At 48.6% G+C, this 21,706-nt stretch overlaps 1 protein-coding gene across 1 annotated transcript in view; it reads left to right on the plus strand.

Moving 5' to 3' along the window:
* VWA8 (von Willebrand factor A domain containing 8) overlaps positions 1 to 21,706 on the plus strand; it is a 3,012,337-nt gene that overhangs the window by 33,373 nt on the left and 2,957,258 nt on the right. The gene's annotated exons all lie outside the window — the stretch shown is intronic.

Here is a 21,706-nt window from a genome sequence, read left to right on the forward strand (position 1 = left end):
GGTGGTTTCCATCAGCCTGGATGCCGTCGTGCTGGCACAGGCAGTTGCGTCGGAGGCAGCAGCAGGCTCAACGTGGGAGGCATCATGGCTCGGGGCCATCAACATCAGGGGTGCAGGCATCGGCCGGAGGGCAGGAGAACCCTGGAATGGGAGTGGCTTCCGTGTGGGAGCGGTTGTGCCAGCGGATAGGTGCGGAGCGGCAGCGGGCAGAGGAGGAACGGCTCACGATCGTCAGGGCGGAGGACTCCATGCGGAGGGCGCTGAGGCGGGCTGAGTGCCTCGAGGGTCTTTGCAGGGAGTTTGAGCTTGACACTGCGTTATCCCTGCGGGACCTCGGGGCCAGGGAACATGCCCGCCTCCAAGCCATTGACCAGGAGTTCGATGATGCCCTGGCCCATGACAACAACCAGTGAGCCGTCCGAATAGCCCGCTGCCTTTGTATATAGTTGTATAGTTAGGGTTAGGTTTCCTTTGTTTTTTTGATTTTTCTTTTGGTTGCGATTGGACAATGCACCACTTTTTTGTATATAGTTCAGTTTTTAGTTAGTAGTCATAGTTAGGTTTAATTTGGTTGGGCTCATGGACCCAGGATGATCTTCTTCATAGTTCTTCATTGGCTTATTTTAATTTTTCAGATTATTTTCTTGGACATTCATCTTGTTTTGTTTGATTTGCTTTGTGTTTTTTCTTATTTCATTTCCATTCTACTTGCTGTTCAATACATATTATTTTTTTAATCTTCAATGTGTCGTATCATCTCATTGCTTTCAGGCATGTCATGTTGGGTGTTTTGTCATTTACTTGCAGCCATTGTGTGTGACAGACATGTGTTCAATTGCATTATTTAAATTGGGGTTGTAACATGTAATTGCCTTTGATATGTGGGTGGGTGTGATAGTTGGTTGGGCCTTTTGGCAGGGGAGGATGGGCATTACGGACATGATTGGGGAATGTTGGCACCCAGGTGCAGGGGGGCATGGATTGGACATGGGTGGGGGCCTGCTGGCAGGTGCCCCACAGTGCTGGGGGGGTGGGGGTGGTGGGAGACATGAGTGGGGGCCTGGTGGAGGGTGACCCTGCACTGCTGGGGTGTGGGGGTGGTGGGAGACATGAGTGGGGGCCTGGTGGAGGGTGACCCTGCACTGCTGGGGTGTGGGGGTGGTGGGAGACATGAGTGGGGGCCTGGTGGAGGGTGACCCTGCACTGCTGGGGTGTGGGGGTGGTGGGAGACATGAGTCGGGGCCTGGTGGAGGGTGCCCCTGCACTGCTGGGTTGTGGGGGTGGTGGGTGACATGAGTGGGGGCCTGGTGGAGGGTGCCCCTGGGGGGTGGGGGGTGGGGGTGGTGGGAGACATGAGTGGGGGCCTGGTGGAGGGTGACCCTGCACTGCTGGGGTGTGGGGGTGATGGGAGACATGAGTGGGGGCCTGGTGGAGGGTGCCCCTGCACTGCTGGGGTGTGGGGGTGGTGGGTGACATGAGTGGGGGCCTGGTGGAGGGTGCCCCTGCACTGCTGGGGTGTGGGGGTGGTGGGTGACATGAGTGGGGGCCTGGTGGAGGGTGCCCCTGGTGGCTGGGGGGTGGGGTGGTGGGAGACATGAGTGGGGGCCTGGTGGAGGGTGCCCCTGGTGGCTGGGGGGTGGGGGTGGTGGGAGACATGTGTGGGGGCCTGGTGGAGGGTGCCCCTGCACTGCTGGGGGGTGGGGGTGGTGGGAGACATGAGTGGGGGCCTGGTGGAGGGTGACCCTGGTGGCTGGGGGGTGGGGGTGGTGGGAGACATGAGTGGGGGCCTGGTGGAGGGTGACCCTGGTGGCTGGGGGGTGGGGGCGGTGGGAGACATGAGTTGGACATGGGTGGGGGCCTGCTGGCAGGTGCCCCACAGTGCTGGGGGGTGGGGGTGGTGGGGGACATGAGTTGGACATGGGTGGGGGCCTGCTGGCAGGTGCCCCACAGTGCTGGGGGGTGGGGGTGGTGGGTGACATGAGTGGGGGCCTGGTGGAGGGTGCCCCTGGTGGCTGGGGGTTGGGGGTGGTGGGAGACATGAGTGGGGGCCTGGTGGAGGGTGCCCCTGGTGTCTGGGGGGTGGGGGTGGTGGGTGACATGAGTGGGGGCCTGGTGGAGGGTGCCCCTGGTGGCTGGGGGGTGGGGGTGGTGGGAGACATGAGTGGGGGCCTGGTGGAGGGTGACCCTGGTGGCTGGGGGGTGGGGGTGGTGGGAGACATGAGTGGGGGCCTGGTGGAGGGTGACCCTGGTGGCTGGGGGGTGGGGGTGGTGGGAGACATGAGTTGGACATGGGTGGGGGCCTGCTGGCAGGTGCCCCACAGTGCTGGGGGGTGGGGGTGGTGGGGGACATGAGTTGGACATGGGTGGGGGCCTGCTGGCAGGTGCCCCACAGTGCTGGGGGGTGGGGGTGCAAGGGGACATGCGTTGGTGGTCATTAGTTCAAGGAGACATGTGCCTTTGCTGGGGGGCATGCCCATGGTGGGTGGGCTGCCTGCGGGACATGACCAGGGATGCAGGGTAGTCCCCTGTGGTGTGGGCTGCCTGCAGGGGCCGTGGAGGGTGTACAGGGTACACCTGGGAGGACCCACACTGTCAAATCACATGTGGAACTTCCCGCGCACCCCTGATATACACGCGCCCAGGCTATTCGCGTGGGGAACTTCCCGCGCACCCCTGAAATACACGCGCCCCCAGGCTATTCGCGTGTGGAACTTCCCGCGCACCCCTGAAATACACGCGCCCAGGCTATTCGCGTGTGGAACTTCCCGCGCACCCCTGAAATACACGCGCCCCCAGGCTATTCGCGTGTGGAACTTCCCGCGCACCCCTGAAATACACGCGCCCAGGCTATTCGCGTGTGGAACTTCCCGCGCACCCCTGAAATACAGGCGCCCAGGCTATTCGCGTGTGGAACTTCCCGCGCACCCCTGGAATACACGCGCCCCCAGGCTATTCGCGTGTGGAACTTCCCGCGCACCCCTGAAATACACGCGCCCAGCCTATTCGCGTGTGGAACTTCCCGCGCACCCCTGAAATACACGCGCCCAGGCTATTCGCGTGTGGAACTTCCGCGCACCCCTGAAATACACGCGCCCAGGCTATTCGCGTGTGGAACTTCCCGCGCACCCCTGGAATACACGCGCCCCCAGGCTATTCGCGTGTGGAACTTCCCGCGCACCCCTGGAATACACGTAGCCCGCTCCCCCAGGCCCGATCGCGTGAGGAACTTCACGCGAACCCCTGTAATACACGCAGCCCGCTACCCCAGGCCCGATCGCGTGTGGAACTTCACGCGAACCCCTGTAATACACGTAGCCCGCTCCCCCAGGCCCGATCGCGTGTGAAACTTCACGCGAACCCCTGATATACACGTAGCCCGCTCCCCCAGGCCCGATCGCGTGAGGAACTTCACGCGAACCCCTGTAATACACGTAGCCCGCTCCCCCAGGCCCGATCGCGTGTGAAACTTCACGCGAACCCCTGATATACACGTAGCCCGCTCCCCCAGGCCCGATCGCGTGAGGAACTTCACGCGAACCCCTGATATACACGTAGCCCGCTACCCCAGGGCCGATCGCGTGAGGAACTTCACGCGAACCCCTGTAATACACGTAGCCCGCTCCCCCAGGCCCGATTGCGTGTGAAACTTCACGCGAACCCCTGATATACACGTAGCACGCTCCCCCAGGCCCGATCGCGTGAGGAACTTCACGCGAACTCCTGTAATACACGTAGCCCGCTCCACTAGGCCCGATCGCGTGAATAACTTCACGCGAACCCCTGTGATGCACGTACCCTGCTGAAATCGCGTGTTAGACTTCCCGCGCACCCCGGTATACACGCACACGTATTTTTTGTCAGCGGGTGTCCGTGTTTGTGGGTACCCCTTTGCACGTCATTTTTCCTGGAGGGCCACAGTATGGGACATTCATCATGGCAGTATATAGGTGCTATTTGTTTGCGCACCTTTTGGCGCACATTTCTTACAGCCGCAGAGACGCTACCGCCTGCTTTCTTGTGGCGGTCGTGTTTGTGCCTGTGCGCTGGTTTGAGCGTGCGCTTTTTTGCCCTATTCTATTCCATGAATATGTGTTGTAGGCGAGCGTGTGGGCGTTCCGCGCACTTGTGCCCTGTACTTCCCCCGTGACGCCCACGTTTTGGCAAGTTGTTCCCCATTCCAAGTGTTACGCCCGTGTTCCGCCTACTTTTGTTGCGTGCGCCGCGCTATGTGCGAATTTCGCTGTGGCCTGTGCGATTTTCGCTGTGACCTGGCGCACGCTGTTAGATGGCCTGTGCGCCAACGTGCGCCGCGCACTTTTTTATCGCACATCCGCTGGTTTTCTCGCGCACGGCCTTCCATGAATCGACGTGCGCTGCTTTTCGTGCGATTTTCGCAATTGCACTGCGATTTTCGCTATTCCACTGCGATTCGCACGTTTTTGCCCACTTGCGCCGCACGAATTATTCCATGAATCGGCCTGATAATCTTTGGTGTGCATAGTCTACGACATTGTTGTATCGCTAGTGGAATGTTCTGCTGTTCATCCTCTTCATTACTCAGATTACTCAAATTACTCATTTCGTTAATGAGCACCATTAGCACAGACAAACGTTTAGAACTCAAAGTTTCTGCACACTCCTGTCTAGGAACCAGTATGATATATGTTATATTCACCGTACTCTAGACAGTGAAGAAGTGAAATCTACAGGCAAAACACTGTAAGTGCGCAGTCGGAGAAGGAGTGGGGGTGAACGTACACACTCCAACCTCTCAAACTCACACAATAGCTGATAATAGCGGCATTCAGAAAGCTATTCAACTAATCCGCTTTACCCTCGCATTATATTCTCTGCATTGGCGGTTCTGCGCAGTTACAAAATCTCTGAGAACAGTGAGCTTTCAAGTAACCAAATGATGTATAATGTCAGGTTGTTTCCATAAGCACCCCGTCTAGCGTGAAAACGCTTAGAAAACAACAAGCCAAATAGTTTCACACAGCGTCTAACAGGACCAGCACAGACAGATTGACAGAGTGCATTTCCCGGTGTCACCAGACTAACTTCTTATACTAAATGTTACTATGAATCTAAATTCGGCAGCTAAACCTACGCCGCTCGCAGGCTACAAAAATAAGGACACAGAATATAGTCAAATCTCTGACCTTTCAATTGTGTTATTACTTAGTTTTCTGTCTCTCAAGCAACATCGTACTTCCACACCGCGTCAGGTCTGCATACGCATACCACATGTCACGTTGACAGTTACAAACTACAAAATGCAAAAGAGTTTAGCTTCCACTGCTCGCTGCACACGAACAGCGAACAGCAACTGACTTGGCAAGCGGCTTTGCAATGCGCACAAGCAAATACGCGCACCCTCTGGGTAGGGAGGAGGAGCCACTTCCACAAAAATAAATCACAAATCTCTGAAAACCCTTGCAGGAGTCCAGTCCAGTCCAGCGAACAGCAAACGACTTGGCAAGCAAATTCGGAAATTAAGTCTTCCTGGATGTTGAGGACTACAAAAGTAAAACACGGTTTCAGAAAATAATCGTACAATTATAACTAGAATGAGAGTGCTTTTTATCTCTGCGGCGCACAGAAGGCGCACTAAGTTAGGCACAAACGTGTAATCCTACACCAATGCAGAACTGCACAAGATTTTCTCGGCACAATGATTACACAAAAATATTTTCCAGATAGACAGACAACTGCAAGGGTATAGGTTCAGTGGCGTGTACTGGCCGTATGGACCCAATTTAGTAATAAAATCCCTGAAAACGTTTGGATCTTACCAGTTCTTTTAAGGAGGCCGGCGGGACCGGCGAAGACCGGCTGGTCACTGAAGCGCCTGACGTTTCAATAAATAATGTCAGGCTCTTCTGGAAATTAAATCTTCCTGAATGTTGAGGACTACAAAAGTGAAAAGCTATACTAATAGCAGAGGGGCTGACCCCACCCTGTGCAGGGCGAATGGGTGGGGTTGGTCAGATTTCAGTATCGCCAGTACACCCCAGACTGGTATGCCAGCCTTACCAGAAATTTCAGCCTACCAACTGTTATGGGACTGGAGCCAACCCCCCGAACATGTGTATTTTCTGTCAGTGGATGTGGGAGTGAGGACCATCTTTCACTGAATTTCAGGAGTTTTGTTATACAATAGGTTCTTCAGGGCCCACTAGCCCCACTGTTCACATTACACCAATAATTTGTTCCCAAAGACCCATTGCCCCCTGCCTAATAGATGTGATCTCTGCAGGTGTAAAATATTTTTTCCACTTCCTATTCCAACGGTTATTTCTCCAGAAATCGTTTCCAACCCTTGCGGTAGTGTAGCATTGTGCCGACTTGCGGATAATGGAAAAGAAAATCTGGAATTGCTGCAGTAATCCCACGAGATTCCCCCTAAAACTCTTGAAATTAAAGTCTTCCCCGGCCTCACAGGTACTCACAATGTGCTCCCCTCCTCTTTTCTTGGTCCACCCACCCCCTCAATTGCTTTTCCCTGCCTGCCCTCTCCCATTTCCTCATATCACTCTTCGCTTTGTGCGACCAGGACTGGACAGGCCTACAGGGAACTCTGGAGATTTCCCAGTAGGCCTCAGCATCATGAGCCTCTTTTATGTGGGTACCTATTTTATTTCTAAATCTTCTCAAGGAAAAGGGGTTGGCCTTGCTAAACATGCATAATATGGGGCCATTTTGAAAATAATTTCCAGGGTCTCTTTAGGTTCCCAGTCCACCCTTGAGTGTGATGCAGTTTCTTTTCCAGATGCATATTGTAGCATTGCCGTGGTAATCTTGCAAGATTTTCCTGGTATTCTCCCAATAAGCCGAACATGCTCTACCTGTAACTGGCTCCCCAGACCACCCCCAATTCCACAACTTCACATGGTGTCCTTTTCACACAAGAAAAGGTTCAGAGTTCCCTCTAAACCTACCAGAACGTTCTCTATATATCACCTGACAGCTGGTTTCAAATCAAACTCTGTTATATGTTTCAGACAAATTTGTGAATTTCATAATATCTCACACAAACATTACAATTACAATTTACATTACTCAGTCTTGTATTACTCCATAAAAGGCAATATACAAACAGGCCCAGTGTCTTTTAGCCAGTGCATTTCGGATACAGATCCGTCTTCAGGGCCAAACACTATCTCTAATTAAAGCAATTAAAAATGCATAAGACACAATGATAACAAGTGGGGCAAAAACAAACGTGGGAAAGAACATAAAAAGAAAACCAGTTAACGAAAGGCAAACATCTCATACAGTTTGTGACAGTCTATTACATCGCGTCAGTGGGGTCAGAAGGGATCCCTCCCTCGAGTCAGTAGAAAAGGGTTCAGAGTGCCCCTGCAAACCCTGATGCCACCTACCGTGTCTTGCTCTGCCGGTGGCGGGTCTCCGGACTCGTTTATCCCAAGGGTTGCTGGGTCGTGCCCCGGGAACATGGGGAGGCCGCAAGGGAAGCAGACCTTGCAGGGGAGGACAGTGCACACTCGAGGTCCACCGGCAGAGCCAGAGCAGAGAGTCAGTCCACCGAGGTTGGGTGGATTCCTAAAGCCGAAGGGGGGGTGGAGAAAAGCACCCGGTACAGGGGGGGACACACAAGGGTCCAAGTTGAATGGGGCAGGATTCCACAGCAACACTGAGGAGAAGGAAAAGCAAAAAGATGGCGGACGCAAGGAACTGCCCGGTACCAAGGGGGCGGGGCCGACAGAGGGGAACGGGGTTTCAAGCTAACTCCAGATTGGTTAAGGGAAGAAACGTCCTCAATAAAAGGTGACAATGCTGATACATTCTGTCCATTTTATCCCACTTGCTATAGGGACACTTGTTGGACTACCGCTGGGAGTACTGAAGACTTGAGGACACAGAGACGGCAACGGAGACCACAACCATACCACTGAAGTCCCGTAGGCTGATCCAGATCCGACAGACTTGTATTTTCTTTTTTTCAAAGCTCTTTTGGGAACCAAGGATTCTTACCCAATCCTTACCTGAATTAAAGGATTTTTACTTTACTGCAAAACGGCTCACATTCCCATTTGTCACAAGTGATGGCAGCAGTGGGATTCTGAAACATGCTATGGAGGCTTTAATCAAGACTTTTGCGGAAGGACAGCTCCAGCAACTGTCCAAGTGCAGGGCCATCAAGCCCTAGTGGACTGCCAGGCCTTCCAACAAGCCATTCAGGTCCATAGTGTGGCTCGGGAGAAAAATCAGGATGTCCTAAAACTGACTGAAACCATGACTATTTATAGAGGCCTGCCTGTGGTGCCTACGTCTTCTTGCAAAAATATTAACTTGGGGGAAGACCTGGGTTTCTTTTTCACCAATTTTGAGAGAGTGGCCTGAAATGCCCAGTGGGCCCCCGAATGTTTGGGGCATTACATCGCCCCTCTCCTTACCGGACCGATGCAAGGGGCGTACCAGGCGGCCAACTCCTTGGGAGACACCTCATACGGGGATATTAAGAGGGCCATCCTGGAAAGACTAGTATTTGATGATGAATCCTATTGAATCCACCTAAGAGAGTGTCATGAACTTCCCCCCGTCTCACCTGAGTCTGCTTCTTGCAGGATTCCGCTGGGATATTCTTCTTGCGCATGGATCGGGTTTTGTACAAGCCTGCACGAGTCTCTTCTGACTCCAGCGTGCGTTGAGCGTTCCAGGATACTCAGAGGTTCAGGACGTCCAGGAAAGGAGGAAGCTTGCACAAAGGGGTACGTGGAATCCAGGAACAGGGTGGAAGGAATGGGAATAAGGATCCAGGAACTTAGGATAGAGGAATAGTTCGCCAAGCTACGAAGCACACGTCTAGTCACTACCTGTGATAGCGTTGAGATGCGTGGGGCCGCAAGGGCGTGGCCAATTTGTAGGACGTACTACGTCCGCTGTGAAGGCTGGCGCGAGGCGTGTCACGCGAGACAGCCATGTTGGAAGTATCAATGAATGCAAGCCCTGCTGCGATAAGGACCAGGAAGTCCAGAAGGGGCACATTCTATGATTCATGACAGCATGCCTTCTCCGAAAACCTGTTCCACCAGGTTTGCCCGGGTGTATGAGATGATATCTTCTAAGTAGTCGAGGGGTATTCAGATTTGATATCGTTTCCCAGGTTCTTTCACTTGGGGGGGTATCCTTTCCACTCTACCAGATATTGAAGTTGTCCCCGTCTATACCTGGAATCGCATATTCTTGATACCTCATATTCCAGTTGGTTGTCCACTAGCACGGGAATGGGTCTGCAGGATTTCCGGGAAGATTGGATGTAAGGTTTCAGTAAGGAAGTGTGGAAAACTGGATGAATCTTCTTCCAGGAATCAGGTAATTTGAGCCGGAAGGAGACTGGGTTTATGATCTCCTTTATGGAAAAAGGACCATAGTAACAGGGGGCTAGTTTATTTGGTCATAAATGGCGAGGCAGTAGTTTTGAAGACAACCAGACCTGATCACCGATGGCATAAGAAGCACCTGGTCTTCGTTTGGTGTCCGCAAAATGTTTAGCGTGAGTCCGGGCCTTTTGTAGAAGTTCTTTGGCATCCTTGTGAACATTGATGAGAGTTTCAATCCAGGAATCAACTGTTGGTACAGGTGTGGGTTGTGGTAGAATGGAAGGTACGACTGAAGGGTGGAAACCTTGGCTGCAATAAAAAGGGCTGGTCTTGCCTGCCGAATGATCAGAGTTGTTGTAAGCGAATTCAGCCACAGGTATAAGGAGCGACCAGTCATCTTGCATCTTGGTTCCGAAACAACAAAGGTACTGTTGCAGGGTCTGGTTTACACGCTCTGTAGCTCGGTTAGTCTGTGGGTGATAACCTGATGAGAGAGCACGTTGTATTCCTAGAATTCGACAAAGATGTTTCCAAAATTGAGAGATGTATTGAGGACCTCTATCAGATATGATCTTGGAAGGGAGTCCATCAAGACGAAATATATGCTCCAGGAAAATGCCAGTGAGTTCTGAGGAGGATGGCAATTTGTACAATGGTGTGAAATGGGTCAGATAAGTAAACAAATGTATGGTAACCATGATCGTTGTATAGCCCCTAGACGGCGGTAATTCCACATTGAAGTCCGTAGCTATGCACTCCCAGAGTCTAGAAGGTAGTGTAGGTTGCAGTAGGAGACCTGCCGGTTTCTTATTGTCATGTTTGTTTTGATTGCAGACTGCACTGGCTTGAATGTAGCGTTGGATGTCAGTTTTCATCCTGGGCCACCAGAATTGTCTCTGTATGAGATGAAGGGTATTGGTGACACCACGATGTCCGGAATGTATAGTGTCATGGCAGAGGTTAATAATCCTTAGTTGTAGTCTCTGCGTGGGAATGACCAGGGCCATGGACTTGAACAAATATCCATCTCTAGAATTAAGTCTTTCAAGATTTCAGAAGACTGGGTTTGCGTTCTAATCTCTTCGAAGAGACTGACTGCTTGGTCTACAAAAATTGTGTGGGGAAACATTCTTGGATAAGCCTGATCTTCAGGAGTTTCATAGTCAGGACGCCGAGATAGGGCATCTGCGATTATGTTCTGTGATCCGGGAACATGATGGATGTGGAACTGGTACTGGGCTAAGAAAAAGGCCCAACAGGCTTGTCGGCTATTTCTACATTTCATAGATTGCAGCACTTCAAGATTTCGATGGTCCGTATGGACCTGGACAGGATGTTTAGCACCCAGAAGTAGATGCCGCCATTCAGTGAAGGCTTGGCGGATCGCCAACAGTTCCTTTTCTAAGACTGAGTAATGGGTCTCACTAGAAGTCAGGGTTGGTGAGAGATAGGCAATAGGGTGTTCTAATTTATCTTCGAGTTCCTGCTTTAAAACTGCTCCTATGGCGTAGTTAGAGGCGTCCGTCTCCACTAGGAATGGTCGATTAATATCGGGTTGAGCAAGGATAGGAGCTTGTGTAAATTCCGTCTTCAATCGTTGAAATGCTTGGTCTTGGACTGAAGTCCAGAGGAAGGGCGTATCTTTCTTCAATAAGGTGACAATCGGTTGAACTATCTCAGAAAAAAATGGTATGAATTTCCGATAGAAATTGGCAAGCCCCAGGAATGATTGAATTTGTTTCACAGAAGTGGGGGCAGGCCAAGATAGTATGGCTTTTACCTTTGAATGTTCCATTCCTATTCCTTCTGGACTAAGGACGAATCCTAGATAATGAACAGAAGTGAAATGAAAAAGGCATTCCTCGGGTTTAGCCAGGAGTTTATGTTCACGTAGTCGTTGTAGAACTGCCTTCACATGCTCTTCGTGTTTTTGAGAGTCCTTAGAGTATATCAAGATATCGTCCAGGTAAACGATGACGAAAAGAAACAGCATGTCAGAAAACACCCTATCCATGAAGCGTTGGAAAACTGCGGGGGCATTTGCGAGCCCGAAAGGGCATAACCAGGTATTCAAAGTGACCAAAGGGTGTTCTAAAGGCCGTCTTCCACTCGTCTCCTTCCCTGATACGGATCAGATGGTAAGCACTCCTGAGGTCCAACTTAGTGAAGATTACAGCTCCTCTCACCGCTTCCAAGATATCCAAGATTAAGGGCAAGGGGTAGCGATCCTTGAGGGTACATTGATTCAATCCACGATAATCAAGACAGACAAGGTCTAAATTCCTTGGTGTCTTTTTTGGGAACGAAAAACAATGAGGCACCAGCTGGAGATTTAGATGGTCTTATGGTGCCATTTTCCAGATTGGTGTCCAAGTATTCTCTAAGGGCCTTCTTTTCTGGTTCGAAGAGAATGAACATCCTCCCAAAGGGAATCACTGCTGAAGGTTCTGTATCAATTGTGCAGTCTTCAGGCCTGTGAGGGGGTAGGGCCTGGACTATAGCAGTTGAAAATACATCAGCGTAGCCCTGGTAGGCTTTTGGAACCTGTATGACGTTCAAAACCATAATTGGGCTTTGTTGATCTGTTGGAGTGTTTTCAGATGGTATCAAGGAGGGATCCGGGGATAGACAATGTGACAGGCAAAACTCTGAACCAAGAAACAAAGATCCTGCTGTCCAATTGATGTGTGGATTGTGCTTCTGCAACCAGGGCATGCCTAGTACCATGGGGTAGTGGGCTGATTTGATTATATCAAATTTGATCAATTCCTGGTGATGGTTTATTGAAAGTTGTATTTCCTTGGTCTGCAAGGATATGGGTCTTGAAGTGAGGGGTCTTCCATCAATTGCCGCCACAGGTTGCATTATACCTGAGCTTCAATCTTGATCAATGAATATTCCCATAGCCCCACAATCCACCAAGACAAGGATGGGGTAGGTCTCCTTCTTCGATAATGATAAGAAGGCTTGTAGAACCACTAAATTGTTCTGTCCAGGAGAGTTCAAGGATGGAATAGATGTGGAGCAAACATCTCTCTCCCGACACCTCGCTCCATCTAGGATCGGGAGCTGGCGTTTCCCGAACGCCGTGGAGGGGCTAGAGGACATTCTCTAACCAGGTGTTTATCTGAGGCACAATACATGCACAAGCCCGTGTGGATCCTCCTAATCCTTTCTTGTGGAGATATGGGTCCACGGAAAGCCCCTATTTGCATGGGCTCCAGATCACAGTCAGGGGCTGGAGTAGGATCAGTTTTCAGTGAAGTCTCAAGGGAACTCTTCTGGAAGGGCACCTTGGTCTTTTTTCTCTCTGCCTTTCTTCCCTGGATATAAGAAGTCTATCTGCATGGCTAGATCCATAAGAGCCTGGAATGAGCTTGGACGAGCCACTCTGGCTAATTCGTCTTTTATTTCCTCGTTTATGCCCCTGCGGAAGAGAGTGAAACCTGCTTCTGAGGACCAATCCGCTTACTTGGCCAATTGTTTGAATCTTGTGACATACGTTAGCATGTCCTGGGATCCTTGCCGAAAGTCAAGTAGGCATTCCTGGGCACTATAAACCTGTTCTGGGCGGTCAAACATGGTCTTGAGGGCCTGTATGAACCCGTCATAATCATTCAGGAGGGCATCTCCAGAATTGACTAAGGGAGTAGCCCAAGTCAATGCATTCCCGGCGAGGTGTGAGATTATAAAGCCCACCTTTGACCTGGGAGTTGAAAAATAATAGGGCTTAAAGGTAAAATGAACCAAGCAGGAGTCCAGGAATCCATGAAGGGTTTTTGCAGACCCATCGTATTTGTCTACAACGCCACCCAGTAGAATACTCTCTTTTGTAGCAGAATCGCGAGACAGAACAATTTGCTTTAATGCAGCATTCTCTGCTTTTAAATTCTGTACCTCGGTCGTTTGTTCTTGCATGCCGCGCATGAGATCCTGAACGGCCTTTTCCATATTGGTTTCACTGTCGGTCGTATGGCGTCTCAAACTGTCATGAACTTCCCCCCGTCTCACCCGAGTCTGCTTCTTGCAGGATTCCGCGGGGATATTCTTCTTGCGCAACGATCGGGTTTTGTACAAGCCCGCACAAGTCTCTTCTGACTCCAGCGTGCGTTCAGCGTTCCAGGACACTCGGAGGTTCAGGACGTCCAGGAAAGGAGGAAGCATGCACAAAGGGCTACGTGGAATCCAGGAACAGGGTGGAAGGAGAAGGTGGAAGGAATGGGAATAAGGATCCAGGAACTTAGGATAGAGGAATAGTTCGCCAAGCTACGAAGCACATGTCTAGTCACTACCTGTGATAGCGTTGAGACGCACGAGGCCGTGGCCAATTTGTAGGACGTACTACGTCCGCAGTGAAGGCTGGCGCGAGGCGTGTCACGTGAGACGGCCATGTTGGAAGTATCAATGAATGCAAGCCCCGCTGGATAAGGACCAGGAAGTCCAGAACGGGCGCGTTCTGTGATTCATGACAGTGAGGTCAAGCTATGACCCAGCGAGAACACCTAGGCAACACCTAGGCAGCTGTACTATCAGGTACAGGACCTCATGGAGAAGTGGCTAAAGCCTAACACAGCCTCTGTGGTCGAAATTGTTGAGAGGATACAACTAGAACAATTTGTAGAGGGTCTCCCAGGTCCGATCCAGCGGTGGGTGAGACAACACCACCGGCCGTCACTAGCAGAAGCCATTAACATTGCCACAGCAGAAGGCTGGACCTGCTAGACTCATGGGAGGAGGAGGTCTCATGGAAGGGCCAAAAGCCCCGTCCGGACGATGGCCGACTAGGGAACCAAAACCAGCAAAACCGGATCCCTGCCCTGTTACAGGGACCCCTGGACAGAGATAACCCCAGTGTTTTGAATGTGGGGGAGTGGGGTCATATTGCCAGATTCTGTCCCCACCAACCCAAACCCAAGCCTATGGAAGTAGGAGTCCTCTGACCACAGTAGTACAGAAGAAGAAGAACCCCTTACACCGTCGCCTCGGCTGAAGATGTGGAAAGCCACCTGGGCCTTAATGGATAGTGGAAGCCAACAGTCTGCCACAGCGCGTGAAGTAAGTGGGGATAAGGGAAGTGATGAACACCTTGTTGCTATTAGATGTGTACACGGGGATACCAAAACCTATTCCTCCCAGGTTGTAGATTTGGGGATTGATGATTGACATGCAAACTTCTGAGCGGCCATCATGCCTTTTATACCCTCTCCGGTGTTGTTGGGATCAGATTTCCTGATATTTCTGGAATATGTAACTCAATTGGCTCCAGATTGCTCCTTTTTCTCAAATAAATCTACCCGAAGATCCCGCCGGGTTCAACCACGGAAAACACAAGCCCAAATCCTTGAAGTGAAGAAGCTCTGGAACGAAATCTTGGCTTGCAATTGTGTGATTGGTTACCTGACGGAAGTGAGGCCTCTTTTAGAGCAGCGGGACAGAGCAACCCTGCCCTTAAAAGGGCCCGAGAACAGGAATTGATCCCTGACAATAATCAGAACGCAACTGCCCGGAATTTGAAGAAAGGAAGAGACTATATTATCGGATAAATCAGCAAGTGGGATCCCGGTCGAATGAGTAGGTATTAGTGCCCCAGGATTCAAAGAAATGATGATATAGCTTGCCCTTGACAACCCCACTTAGCCACTGAGAAAACCCAACAAACAGTGCTGAAACGGTTCTATTGGCCCGGAATCTATTGAAACATTTCCACTGTCAGGGATGTCCCATGTGCCAAAACACCAACCCATATATTCCTCCCAATGCACCACTACAGCGTATGCACAGATTTGAAAGGGAGCATGTACTGGATCATGCCATCTTGCACAACTATTTTTCTATGTGGGTCCGCTAAATAGACGATATATTTGGGAAATGGAAAGGGACATTAGAAAACCTGGAGGGATTTCTAACATCTCTCAACTCTATAGACCCATGCATTAAATTTACGAGTGAGGACCCATGCATTAAATTTACGAGTGAGGAGTGCATACATTATTTGGAAGTGAAGGTTACACCATGTGAAAGTAAATATGTGACCAACCTTTACAAGAAGGAGACTGATCGCAATAACCTATTGGATAGGCTAAGTTTTCATTAACCCATTCTGATCAAAAATGTACCTTTTAATAAATTGCTGTGTGAGGAGGATCATCAGTGACTCTAAAGACTATGGGGATGAGATCTCAAGCATGGGAGAGAAACTTCTCGCCTGAGGCTACGGACCTGAGGAGGTCGGTGCAGCAGGAGAAAGGCTGTCGACGGTCAAACAAATTGATTTACTTACTGAGACCAGGACGGAAAAAGAACCTCCATTACTGGTCTGTGACTAAATAATCGATTCAAAGCGGCCACATCAAATCAATCATTAAGAAAAACTGGAGGACTGCAACATGTGATATCAGGGTAGAACATCTATTTTGAGAACCACCCATATTTTCTTATAAGAGAAGCACAAACTTGAGGGACCAACTGGTGAAAACTAGACTATCTAAAAAATCACCACAAATCAAACGAACAGGCACCTTTCCCTGTCTGCATTGTACCAACTGCGGGTTCATAATAAAGGGCAATGATATTAACCATCCTAGATCTGGTGAGAAAATCAAGTTAGTTATGCCACATGTGACACCAATAACGTGATTTATGCTTTCAAATGCTGTTGTGGGTCTTACTATGTTGGACAGTCTAAATGACCATGTAAGCTGAGATGGAACAAGCACCGCTCATGTATTAGGACCAAGAACGTAAATTCAGCAGTAGCCAGGCACTGGCTAGAGAAAAGACATGACACCTCACAGATAAGATTTCAGGTTGTGGAGGCAATCACCAAACAGAACCCACGTGAAGATTTGGCAAAGAAACTAGATCAAAGAGACTTACTGGATTGAAAGACTGGATGCCCTTACTCTAGGAGGAATGAACGAAGAGGTGAATTGCGCATGCTTACTATGATTCACCATATCAATGACAAGATGCTACATGGACTTTAATGTGTGGGTGACTGTGTCTATGGCTTTCAACATGACTGCTCTTAACCTGATTACAGATATCACTGTATTGTTATTATGAGGATGCTTAACACCTGATCATATGCACAATAGACCAGGTTTGGTCTTTATTCGAAATGCCCTATGGGATATCTGGACAAGAGTAGTGTGTATGTATTTATGTAGATTTATTTCCGCAGTACCAATATTGTTTCTGTGACCATATACTTCATTTCCCCACTGGCATGAGTGTAAGTCAACCTACTATTGCTTGACATTTAATGATTATGTTTTCCATTTGAGCTCTCATGCAGTAAAGCTTTAAGTCATGTTCACATGTTGATTAGGCATTTTGGGTAATGCACACAATTTATGACACTATAGATATGTCTTCTGCATTGCAAGAATTTAAGAAATGCAATTAAGCTGTGAAGACAACAGTTACTGCTAAATACATTTATGTTTGGAGCGCCTGGCAACAGTGTTTGTATCCTTCATTTGAGTACTTCTATGAGCTCTGTGCAGCCTTCAGAGCAGCAAAACACAAATGTTGGCGGCACCAACGAATTGAAGAACTAACAACTACTCTAATCCAGTTACTCGCCGCAGTTTTCTACACAAAGGCTGCTAATCTTTTTTGATTTCAGGTATAGGTGGACAAAAAAAGGCTGAGTTGGAAATTGAAAAAAATTTAACCCAAAACTTCTATTCAAAAAATGAATGACAAATACAAAACACGTGAACAAGAAGCCAAACAATTGTTTTCTGGACTACAATCTCAAAAAGTGGAAAATCTAACACAGAAAACAAATCACTCAAACAACTGTTTGAAACATTAGAAAATCTCTCTAAAAAGGAACTCTCTAAATGGTGGGATTTTACATCATTAGAAAATTATTTACAAGTAGGCAGAATACCCAGAGGTCTAAGGATCTGTATCTTTCCCTCCTTTGCTGATGAAGATCTAGATGAACTTAAAGACTGGGAAGAACTATTGAAAACAACCTCACAGGAAATGATGCACAGGATTATCAATAAAACCAAAAAAACACATGACAAACTAACATAAGAAATCGAAGAAATTAAAATCAAAATTAAAGATTTAAATCTCCCGGAAGCCACATTTAAGAATTATCAAATCTTAGACGAATACCTAGCCAAATTTGAAAAAGGAAATTAAAATTTGCAAACAACAAACATTCCATAGAGACGAAATGGACTATGAGTTCAAAAGGGTATATACGTTCCACAAACAAACAAACAGAAGACCAGAAGAATTTACATCATCAAAAAAAACAAATCATAAAATTAAAGCATCAAGCCCGTCGCCACTATCCTCAGAGCCAGAATCCACCAGTGAAGGAGAACAAGATCCACAAAATGTAACTAATCAAGATGACTCACAAGAAACTGGACCATATTCATTTTTAGAAGAATACAGAAAACCCAAACAATGGAAACCAATCTACCACAAAGCAAATCAAACACACCCACAAATGGTGGCCCATCCAAAGAGGCAGAAGAGGCAGAGGCAACATCAGAAGAAGACGCTTACTCGGGAAGAGTCCAGACAAGATCAAAAGAACAGAGACAAAAGAAGACTTAACAATGTATCAAAAAAAGATTGTTTGCCAACAGTATGCTCCACATTAAGTAAAGGCCTGTCCTTCAGCCCAACCCACAAAACAAGAGTAGATCTTTACAAATTCAGCAGACATTTGAAACTAAAGAAGTATTTTGCCACTGCCTTCAAAAAAACCAACACTCCAAAAGATACACCACAACCTTCAGAACTTACAATTGCCCATTCTTTGTTATCGTTTCTCTTAGGGTCTGTATATTAGCTACATCCCCCAGTAGCCCCTGTCTCATGCGCTCTAGCGCAGTATCTGGTCTGTTGTTTACGCCCCCAAGCTCGGTGACTAGAGGCGAGTGATCCGATACAGCTCTGTCTAAATACCTTGGGTCATGAAAGCGGTGAAAGCTCTCCCTTCCCACGAATAAGTAGTCCAGTCTGGAAAACGACCCATGCACCCCTGAATGGAAGGAATACCCTTTCTCTGATCCATGCTTTTCCCTCAAGAGTTCCATGAGATCCATCCTCCTTGTCACCTGTTTCAATGCTTCTTGTGCCAGTGGTATCGTTGTGCACCCTGCCCCGTGCAATCTAATTCCGGGTCAATTGCACAGTTAAAATCCTCCCCCCCAGATATATAATCCTGCCTGTTGTCTGCCCGTCAGCTCCATTAATGAGGTAAAATAGGACTTGTCCGCATTCTGGCCATAGGAGTTCACCGCACAAATGTCCTGTCCCTCCCATTGACTCACTAGAACTATTGTCCTGCCCTCCGTGTCCCTCATTGTGAGCTCAACCTGCATAGGGACCCCAGAAGCCACCCAGATCAACACTCCTCTCACGTATTTGTAGTATGAGGACCCAAACACTTTGCCCCCCATTTGGTTTCCAGTCCCTTCAACCACCCCCATTGTAAATGCGTCTCCTGTAGTAGTGCCAGTTGTATCCCTTGCCTCTTCAAATATTGCCCCACCCTGACTCTCTTCCCTTTTGCTCTCCAGCACCCGCACATTCCACGTGCCTATTTTAAGGTGGGCCCCATCCTTGCCGATATTGATATTGTTCCCTGCTGGGTGTGCCACAGTCTTGAAGCCTTCTACTCTGATGACCTTCCTCCTGAATCTGAGCAGCACTAACGATTGTCTCGGTCCCCCGCAGCTCCTCGCCTCGATGCCTGAGATCCTTTTAGACCTTCTCCGCCACCATCCGCAGGCTTCCGCTCCCGTCATCCAGCAGCCCGTCTCAGAGGGGGGAAGGGCACCTTTCCGGAGCAGTCCTCCTCTCCCCTTGGCACCACACTGCTTCTCAGTGTCCACGATCCTGGTACCGCGTCTCTGTTTGCCTGATATCCCATTTCAGTGTGCTAGGGTCTGCCCCGTTGCATCCGTCTCCTCTAGTTGACGGCCGCTCCAATTTCCTGGTCGTGACTCCGCAGCTCCTCACTTCAATGCTGTGGGGTCTGCCCAGTGTTGTCCATCTGCTTGCCGCCGGATCTGCCTTTTTGTGTTCCATGGTGTCCTTCTCCGGCGCCTCTCTGGCTTCTCATTGTTCCTCCACAGACATGATGGGGGATGGGAAGCACCACGGGATGACCTTCTGCTCTCCTTCTTATTCCACCAGCGGTCTGTGCTGCTCCACAGTTTCTCCCTATAGTCTGTCCTGCGTCCGAGTCGATATAATCACTCAGATTAGTTTCTTACGCTTCCCGCCAGGTTCGCCGGCTCCTCTCTCCGATCGCAGCGGCCATTTTACGGTCTGTCACCCCAGCGTCCTCTCTCACTCCGATCGTCCTTGTTGAAGCACAAATAGGACACCAACTGTCCTCCAAAGCACACAATTAGTGCCCGGGGTGCTCCGGTTCACTTTTCCGCCCAATTTCACTCTCGAGTTAAACTATATCAGGATTATTGACTGATAGTCGCGTGGCTTGGAGCAGGAGCTCCGGAGCTTCACCACTGCATCCGTCGCTCGCTGGCAATGACCCCCAGAATTTGTAATCTCTTGATGAAATAGTTGGGCTGAGCCAAAAGAGGGGCATTACAGTAATCAAGAGTACCAATGATTGCAGAAGCAACAACCGGACCCCATAAAGAATGAAGTCAAGAGGGTAGCACTTTTTTTAAGGTTCTCAATTTGAAAAAAACTGCCTTACACGTGGCACAGATGTGCAAATCAGGTCACAAGGATGCCACCATTTTTACTCTGAGGTGTTTAATTGAGTCAAGTGGTGTAGGGAAAATCACTAGATTAGAAGGCCAAAAGTCAGTTGTCCAAAGATGGCGCGCATTAGGTGGACCAACAACCAAGACCTCAGGCTGATCGCCATTTAATTTATACCACTTGGCAGACATCCAATCACCAACAGCAACAAGGCACGCTTTAAGACGCACTGCCAACTCCTGAGAGTGTTGGTCTACTTTGAGAATCAGCTGTGTATTGTCAGTTTAAAAGTAAAAGCGGCAACCATAAGAGTGGATTAAGCTGGCCAGAGGTCAGGCGTAAATGTAAAAAAGCAAGGGGGATAATGACGAGCATTGAGGGACCCCACAGGTAAGGGGGGATGACCCAGATATAAAAGGTCATAATGAAAGAGCTTGGGAGCGATTTGACAAAAAGGACACAAACCATTGGAGAACTGTACCTGAAATACCAACCTCTTTAAGTCGCTGACTCAAAATAGAATGTTCAATAGTGTTGAATGCGGCTGATAGATCTAATAATAACAGGAGGCCGACCCCACCCCGGTCCTTGACCATAGTAGCATCGTCAATAAGAGAAACAATCACAGAATTGGTACCCATCACAGGGCGTATTCCTGATTGAAAGAAATCAAGAATGGAGATGTCTTCAAGAAAGTTCCTGAGCTGAGGAGTGTCTATGGCCTCAAGAACATTCCTTAAGAATCTACAATTAAGGGAGGATAAGTTAACTTGTAAGCTCACTTATTGACCTATCCTGCACTTGAGACAACAAATTGCGAGAAAGTACTCGGCAATCTTAAAGAATGATCCAGAAGTGTAGAAGATTATCTCAAGAACACGACTGATAACTCTGAAAAGGCAACCTAGTCTTCGAGACAAATTGGTAAGAACGGACATTCAAGCTATCTAAGCATGTAAACAATTCTTAGCTTCTAAGAAAATTATCTTTTCTCAATTGTAGGGTGCATAGAAACCTCATGAATGGTTCAACTATTATACTCCTCTATATAGAATTTCCCATTTAAATTAGATATCTAATTATTGGCATGCCAGTCGGTATATGTCATTTATGTTCTCAAGTGCCCTTGTGGACTGTTTTATGTTGGGCAAACAAATAAAGCATAAGCCCTTGTCAGAGATGATTTAAAATCATCGGTTGCAAGACATTTTTTATGACTAATCACAACATTGCCCATTTATGATTTAAAGTTTTGGAAAGGATTCCTAAAGCATCCATTTGGAGGGAACAGTCCACCAAAATATCTACAAAATGGAACCAGAATTAATACATATTTTATGAAGCTTGACCTTGAAAGGGCTTAGTGAGGAGCAAAGTTGGGGGTGCTTTCTATCAAAGCACTGGATCGGGCATCATTGGATCCTGGAGAAGACACGAGGATCTTTTAAATATTCTTTTCATTCAAGTACCTGCATCTTTAACTATTGATATTGATGCACAAACCATGTAATTTAGTAATACACTGTTGAAAGTGGGTACTAATTGGAGTTTTGCCTAACTTTTCATCAAAGGTTACAGCACTAAGTGTCTATGTCGGTCAACATCACACACAATGATGTCACACCATTATGTTTTGTGCA

This window comes from Ambystoma mexicanum, chromosome 7q, assembly GCF_040938575.1.
Source record: "Ambystoma mexicanum isolate Mex_15411 chromosome 7q, UKY_AmexF1_1, whole genome shotgun sequence".
In the NCBI taxonomy this organism is placed as follows: Eukaryota; Metazoa; Chordata; class Amphibia; order Caudata; family Ambystomatidae; genus Ambystoma; species Ambystoma mexicanum.